The sequence below is a fragment of the Chrysochloris asiatica genome, unplaced genomic scaffold (assembly GCF_000296735.1).
Source record: "Chrysochloris asiatica unplaced genomic scaffold, ChrAsi1.0 scaffold00058, whole genome shotgun sequence".
NCBI classification, from domain to species: domain Eukaryota; kingdom Metazoa; phylum Chordata; class Mammalia; order Afrosoricida; family Chrysochloridae; genus Chrysochloris; species Chrysochloris asiatica.
This window is the reverse complement of record NW_006408576.1, coordinates 17,896,312-17,903,924: the sequence shown is the minus strand read 5'-3', so window position 1 is coordinate 17,903,924 and position 7,613 is coordinate 17,896,312.

Sequence of the window (7,613 nt, the reverse complement as noted above, 5' to 3'; positions counted from 1 at the left end):
CTTGACAACTTCAACCTTTTCTCCGTTGATAAGAATGTTATTTATTGGTCCAGTGGTGAGGAGTTTTGTTTTCTTTACATTGAGATACAATCCATACTGAAGGCTGTGCTCTTTCATCTTCATCAGTAAATATTTTAAGTCCTCTTCACTTTCAGCAAGCAAGGTTGTATCATCTGCTATAGCAGTTTGTTAATGAGTCTTCCTCCAATCCTGATGTCACATTTTTCTCTCTATAACCCAGCTTCTTGGATTATTTGTTCAACATATGGGTTGAACATGTATGGTGAAGAAATACAACCCTGTATCACATCTTTTTCAATTTTAAACCATTCAGTGTTCCCATATTCTGTTTGAACAACTGCTTCTTGGTCTTCCCTGTAGATGTATGGATATTATTCTGTCACAAATAACACAGATATCAAGTCAGATCTTGATATGTTCTTTTTGATGATGAATGTGATGCCATTCCTCCTCAATTTGTCCCTACTGGCATAGTAAACCATGTCATTGTCCTAGATTCATACTGCATACATTTCATGTTCCAATTATTCATGGATGTTTACAGCTGTTTCTCTTTATTTTGAGTTGTGCCCCATCAGCATATGAAGGTACCAAAAGTTTTACTTCACTCATGTCATCATAGTCAACTGTACTTTCAGGAGGCAGCTGTTACCCAGTAGTATTTTGAGTGCCTTTCACAACCTGAGGCTTTATATCTGACAATATTCTGGTGTTCTTTATCCTGTTTCAATATTCAGTATTCACAGTGTTCATAACGTTTTCGAGTGACTAAATTTTTCGGAGTCAATCTGTCTCTCTTTCTTCCTAGTCTGTCTTTGTCTGGAAGCTCAGTTGAAACCTGTCCATCATGGGTGACTCTGCTGGTATTTAAAATACCTGTGGCATAGCTTCCAGAATCACAGCATCACGTAAACCACCACTGTCTATGACAAACTGACAGACGAGTGGTTATAGAACCAGCAGTTAAGAATCCAGCAACATATTGCATTGGGCAAATCTACTGCACGACTTCTTTAAGTATTCAAAAGCAAAGATGTCCATTTAAAGAGTAAGGTGCCCTGTATTTTCAATCCATTGTATTTTCAATTGCCGCATATGCATGTGAAAGTTGGGCAATGTATAAGGAAGACCATGTAACAATTGATCCATTTGAGTTATGGTATTGAAGAAGAACATTAAAGGTACCATGGACTGCTGGAAGAACAAAACAATCTGTGTTGGAACAAGTAAAACTACAATGTTCCTTAGATCCCAGGATGGTAAGACTTTGTCTCTCATACTTCAGACATATTATCAGGAGGTACCAGTTGCTGGAGAAAGATATCTTGCTTGGCAAAGTAGAGAGTCAGCAAAAAATAAGAAGACCCCCAACGAGATGGATTGGCACAGTGGTAGCAGCAATAGGCTCAAGTGTAACAAAGATTGTGATATTGGCGCAGGACAGTGTTTTGGTTTGTTGCACACAGGGACACTATGGGTCAGAACCGACTGGATGCCACCTAACTATAAGTCTAGTGCAATTCCTCTTACCCTAGTAGCTTCTTTTTACCAGCTCAATTAGAAACAAAAAACAAGAACAAATAAATAGGCAGTAATTTTTCAATACTTTGTTAGTCATTTGTTCCATAGAGTTCTCAACAAGTTGAATATGGCTGTTTAACACGTTTCATATTTACTAGAATGAAATTTCTAGAGAACATAGACTTGTCTGATACTACCCAGAAGCCCCCACAGTGCCCAACCAAAGCAGTATGGTGGTTATGAGAATGGGTTCTGGCACCCAGAAAGCCGGGGTCCAAATCCAGGCTATGCCATTTACTGTTGTGTGGTCCTGAGCATAATACGTAGACCTTCTTGTGCCTCAATTTCCTTACCTGTGAAATGGAAACATTGGTCATAATAGTATCTACTTCATAGGTGTATGTTCCAAAATTGTGTCTCCCAAAATTATGTGTTGTAAATCCTAACCTTTATGCCTGTGTTTATAATTCCATTTGAGAATGAGTTGTCTTTGTTATGTTAATGACGAAGGTTTAGTATAGATTGTGTTTTGAGTGACTCTCTTTTGAGATACAAAAGAGATTAAAACAACAAGTCTGGTGGTGGTTGTGGTAGTGTGCTGTGGAGTCAGTTCCAACTACAAGCTACCCTATATTGGGTTTCCGAGACGGTAAATCTTTACAGGAGCAGAAAGCTTCATCTTTCTCCCATGGAACAGCTGGTAGTTTCGAACTGCTGATCTTGAGGTTAGCAGCATGACTTGTAACCACTACACTACCAGAACTCCTCTTCTGAGATATAAAAGAGATTAAAACAACAAGCCTAGATGGGGTAAAATAGATATCAAGACACATGGAGATCTCCAAGGAACCAGGAAGCAGAAGCTAAAGAAACAAGGACCTCCCTTCCTCCAGAGCCAACAGAGAAAGCCAGCAATTGGATTCGGATTTCTAGCCTCCTATCAGAGTCAACTCAACACACTTAACAACAACAAAGATGTAAGAAAATAAATTTCTGATTGTTAAAGCCACCCATTGTGGTATTTCTGCTTTAGCAATCCAAACCAAACCCACTGTCTTAGAGTCATTTCTGGCTCATAAGGATCCTATAGGACTCTCTAGAACTAGCAAAGTCTATAGAACTACTTTATAGGGTTTCAGAAGGGACTCTGGTAACATAGTGGTTACGAGTCGGGCTGCTAACCTCAAGGTTGGTGGTTAGAAACTATCTAGTGTTCCTCTAGAGAATGATAAAGATTTCTGCTCCTGTAAAGATTTACAGCCTTAGAAACCCTATGCAGGGTCACTATGAGTCATAACTGACCAATGCACACCACCACCACCACCACCGCCCTAGGGTTTCAGAGACTGTAAATCTTTATGGAAGCAGACTGTCACATTTTTCTTCCTTGGAGTAGCTGGTGGATTCAAACCACTGGCCTTTCAGTTAGTAGCACAACACTTAACCCACTGTACCACCAGAGCTCCTTTTTTGTTAGAGTTGTTGTTGTTGTTGTTAAGTGCCATCGAGTCGGTTCTTTTGTTAGAGTAGCACTAGGTAATTAAGACAAGGTGTTAAGCAGATTAAATGAGCTAATGTATGCAAGAGACTCAACATGAATGTTAGTACTTTATGTGTCCAGAGAGTTCAAGCTCCCAGAGTCTTATTTTTCTCCAACGCGAGGTCTTTTGAGTGCAGAGGTTTTTTAGGTGTACACATTTATTCCTCTGGACCCTCATAAATACAATTTAACAGTGTGCCAAATATTTGAGGCAGTTTTCAATATGATTCCAGATGATCATAAATATATGAGGTAGATGCTCAATAAATATTTGATGACAAAATGAAAGTAGCAATTTTGTTGCAAAGACTGAGGTATAGAATGCAGCAAAATTTGCCTAAGGTCACCCAGTGAGATGGCAGTATTGCCCAGACTTTCTGACAAAGAACTTAGTGTGATTGCCCCTTCTGGAAAACCCCACTCTCCCTGTCATAAATATTCACTCCCCTGAGGATCCCCTCAAGTGTCTCCCCACTACCATCTCTATGGGTTTCTCCTCTTGCCTAGGCTGTTTCTAATTTCGGTAAGCTTGAAATGCACTGGTTATACAGAAAACATTTTATCTGACCTTCCACATGCAAATTCTTTCCATTGGGATTTCTCAGTGTCCGGCTCCACCCCAGCCCACATGGCCATAAACACTCGTATGTCTACAGTCCAGCCCCAGGGATTCCAGAAATAACAGCAGGGCCCTCCATTAGAATGCTGGAACATAGTGAAGCATTACTGTATTAAAACAGGCCCTGTCCAAATCAGGCCTCTCCTGTCTGTCAAAATATAAAGCAACTTTTAGAAGTTAGGACCGGGAGGGGCAGCTGGAAGAGAGTTTAAATTTCTGGAAAGTCCGAATCTTCTCCTCCCATCTGTTTGCATTCTCAGACCTTCCATTCTAGAGATTCTCCAGATTTACAACCATCTCTACTTAGAATTTAAAATTCTTTCTCAGCTATGGTATTCCTTGATTTTCAATGATCCATTCTCTTTTGGGCATGCTAGAATTGGAATGACTGCATTGTGAACCCAATGCCCACACTGGGGCAATTTTTAACCCCATGCTGGCACAAAGACCCCTTTTCAGACTCATAGGATAGTCAGTTACCTTACACTTGATGGACTGGGGAAATGTCAACAGAGAAAGGAAGATGTTAGCAATGATACTAAAAAAATAGGCATCTGGGGCAACCTTTTTCCCTTCACAGAGACTTCCCCAGCAAGAGAAAGACAGATATCAACACCTTGAGAGAGAATTTTGGCTTTTCAAATGTCACCTCAAAATAATGCCATACAAACTCCCTTCCAAGACTAAAACTCAATGTGAATACACAAACAGACATGTGCTTTGATTGGTGACCACATTCGTCACCGATAAGGGGAAGTGAGGGAAAAACAGCAATGAAGCTGTGATCTAAGCCTTACAACATTCAATAGACTCCTGCGAACCCAGGTGGAGACCTGGTTGGCCAGCAGTGTGGCAAGACCTGGGGACTCAGGCCCGGGGTCAGTGACATAGCCACAGAGGACGAGAGTGGACAGTGAAGCTTCCAGCTATTAAGAAGAGAGGGCATATGCACAAGAACACCCACACTTGCAGATAATATCCACTTGACCTGGCTTCAATGACTGGATGATCAGAGCTCAACTAGAAGAAGAATGAAGAGGAATAAAAGAGTAATCTGATACAATTTGATGAACTTGACCTACACCTATGGATGCAGTAGCTCAAAAGAGTGAACAGATCTTTACAGCCAGGATCATTCCCACCCCCTCCATACACAGAGTAGACCAGGATGGGCAACTTGGACCTTGGCTACCCAAAATGGGGGGCTACAAAAGCAAGAAGTGACTGGCTTACAAGCTTTCAAGAGGGAGCCTAGATCCAGAGGGCGTGGAGGAAGGTAAACTCTCCACTGAGTAGTATCCAATCTGTTTGGGCAGGGCTGTTGAAAGGAGATGCGATGTGGATAGGTCTGTTGTGGTACAACAGTGAATAATTGTTATCAGGACTGACTGAGGGTTAGAAATGTAAAGGTAGATGTTTTGTAGCTAAAGGAGGGGAGTAGATTGACTTTGAAGTCCAGGAGCAGAGGTCCCTGGGACCATCAAGGGAGATGAGCGGAGTGCGGGAGCCTACCCAGACCAGACGTGGAGAGATGGGAGAGATGGAACCGCCGGGGACTCTAGACTCAGAGAGGGAGACGGTCTGAGTGTGGGGCAAGGCTAGCAGGATATACCTTTTGGTTGGTTGATGATGCATAGAGGGGATTGTAACCATGGCAAAGAAACAATATAGGATAAGATGAATGTAAAGCTAATGTTCTCCCATGTAAACTATCACATATTTCACAATAAAACATTTTTAAATGCCATAAAATAAAAAAACATTTGCACATAACATTGCTGTTGTTGTTGCTGTTGAGTGCTGTCAAGTCCATTCCTACTCAGAGGCCCTGTATAGGGTTTCCAAGGTGCAGCTGGTGAGTCTGAACTGCCAACCTCATGGTTCACAGTCCAGTCCTGTGAACACAGTCCTACAGCGCCACACCAGGTGTCTACACAAGCTAGTGATGTGAAAAAAATGTATTTAAATGCACAGTCTGGAAAGTCTGGAAATTTAAAACTAGTTGCTGTTGGCAGGGCAAGGGAAGCTTTCTGGGTGCTTTGCTCCAATTTTTTTTTTTTTTAATCATACTATCTGGACCAGGACTCCTGGTGTGGTGCTGTGGGTTTGGTACTGGACTGTGAACCACAATGTTGCCAGTTCAAACCCACTAGTTCCTCTTCGGAAACCCTATACAGGGTCACTATGGGCTGGAACCAACTCAGTATCACTTAACAACAACAACACTTAATTTGTATGCTGAGCAAATAATCTAAGAAACTGGATTATATGAAGAAGAATGTGGTATCCAGGATTGGAGGAAGACTCATTAACAACCTTTGTCATGAATATGATACAACATTGCTTGCTGAAAGGGAAGAGGACTTAAAATACTTACTGATGAAGACCACAGCCCTTATATGGATTTCGCCTTAACATAAAGAAAACAAAAATCCTCACCACTGGGCCAATAAAAAACATCATGATAAATGGAGAAAAGATTAAAGTTTTAAAAGACAACTTCATTTTGCTTGGATCTATAATCAACATTCATGGGAGCAGCAGCCAAGAAATCAAGTGGTGTGTTGCATTAGGCAAATCTGCTGCACAAGACTTCTTTAAAGTGTTAAAGAGCTATGAAGACTAAAGTGGACCTGCTCCAAACCATGGTATTTTCAAAAGCCTCATAAGCATGGTAAGGTTGGACAATGAACAAGGAAGACCATAGAAGAATTGATACATTTGACTTACAGTGTTAGAAAACAGTACTGAAGGTAACAATGCACTGCCAGAATAACAAACGGGTTTGTGTAGGAAGAAGTACAACTATATTGCTCTTTAGAAGCCAGGATGGTTAGACTTCGTCTCTCATAATTGAGACATATGTATTATAAGAAGGAACCAATCCCTAGAGAAGGACATCAGGCTCCATAAAGTGGAGGTTCAGGAAAAAAGAGTAAGACCCCCAACGAAATGGACTGGCACAGTGGCAGCAACAATTGGCTCAAGCATAATAATTGTGAGAATCTGTTGTGCACAGGGTCGCTATGAGTCAAAACCGATTCGACGGTGCCAATAGCAACAATAATCTGGCACTGCCTGATACCTGCTGAGCCCTCCGTGGATTTTTTTTTTTTTTACAGGGTTTAGGTACCCATGTGAAAACTTGAATTTAATCCTTTCTAATGGGGATTATTTCTAATTTGCAGCCATAATCACAATGTTTATTAAAGGCTAGGTTTAGTATATTGAACTCCAAACCTTTGTCACGTATAGGAAGGTGGAGGCGCTTGTGCAACATGATAGCCGATTATGTCACTCTCGGAAGTCAAGCCTCAGTAAGGGCCGACGAATGCTGCAGCTGCATTAGCCAACTACTCATCATCTGCAGTGGTTGCTGCAGAAAGACACTCTGCCACCGCGGGAGAGGTCGTGCAAGCCTGAGTCTCGTGCCGCACCCAGAAGCGCTGGGGGTGGCGGGGAGGATGAGGGGAGTTGGTAACAGCATCACCATGGCAACAGTGACGTCCTTTTACCCTGGATCTAATTGGAGGAAACCCCGTGGCTGAAGCCGCAGCCTACCGGCCAACCGAACTTTGTCAATTCGACCCACCCTCCTATCCTCGCTTCTCCTCCCACCCCCATTCCTTCTTCGCCCCCCTTCCGCGCGCTTAGTCTTCATTGGTTATTATCAGGTTAGAAGGCGGGACTCTCGGAGGAAGAAGGGCGCATCATTGGACAGCGAGAGCGGGGGCTGTCGCGCCGCTGCCCGCCCTGCGGCTACGGCGTAGGCTGAGACGGGAGGGTCCTTGGCTCAAGCTAAGAGCAGATCAAAGTGGTGGGGCTCGCGTCGGGGCAGCGGAGACAGTGAAGGTGAGCGCCGGGCTCGCTCCCCCGCCCCTTATCCGGCCCTCCTGGGTTTGAGGGTAGGGG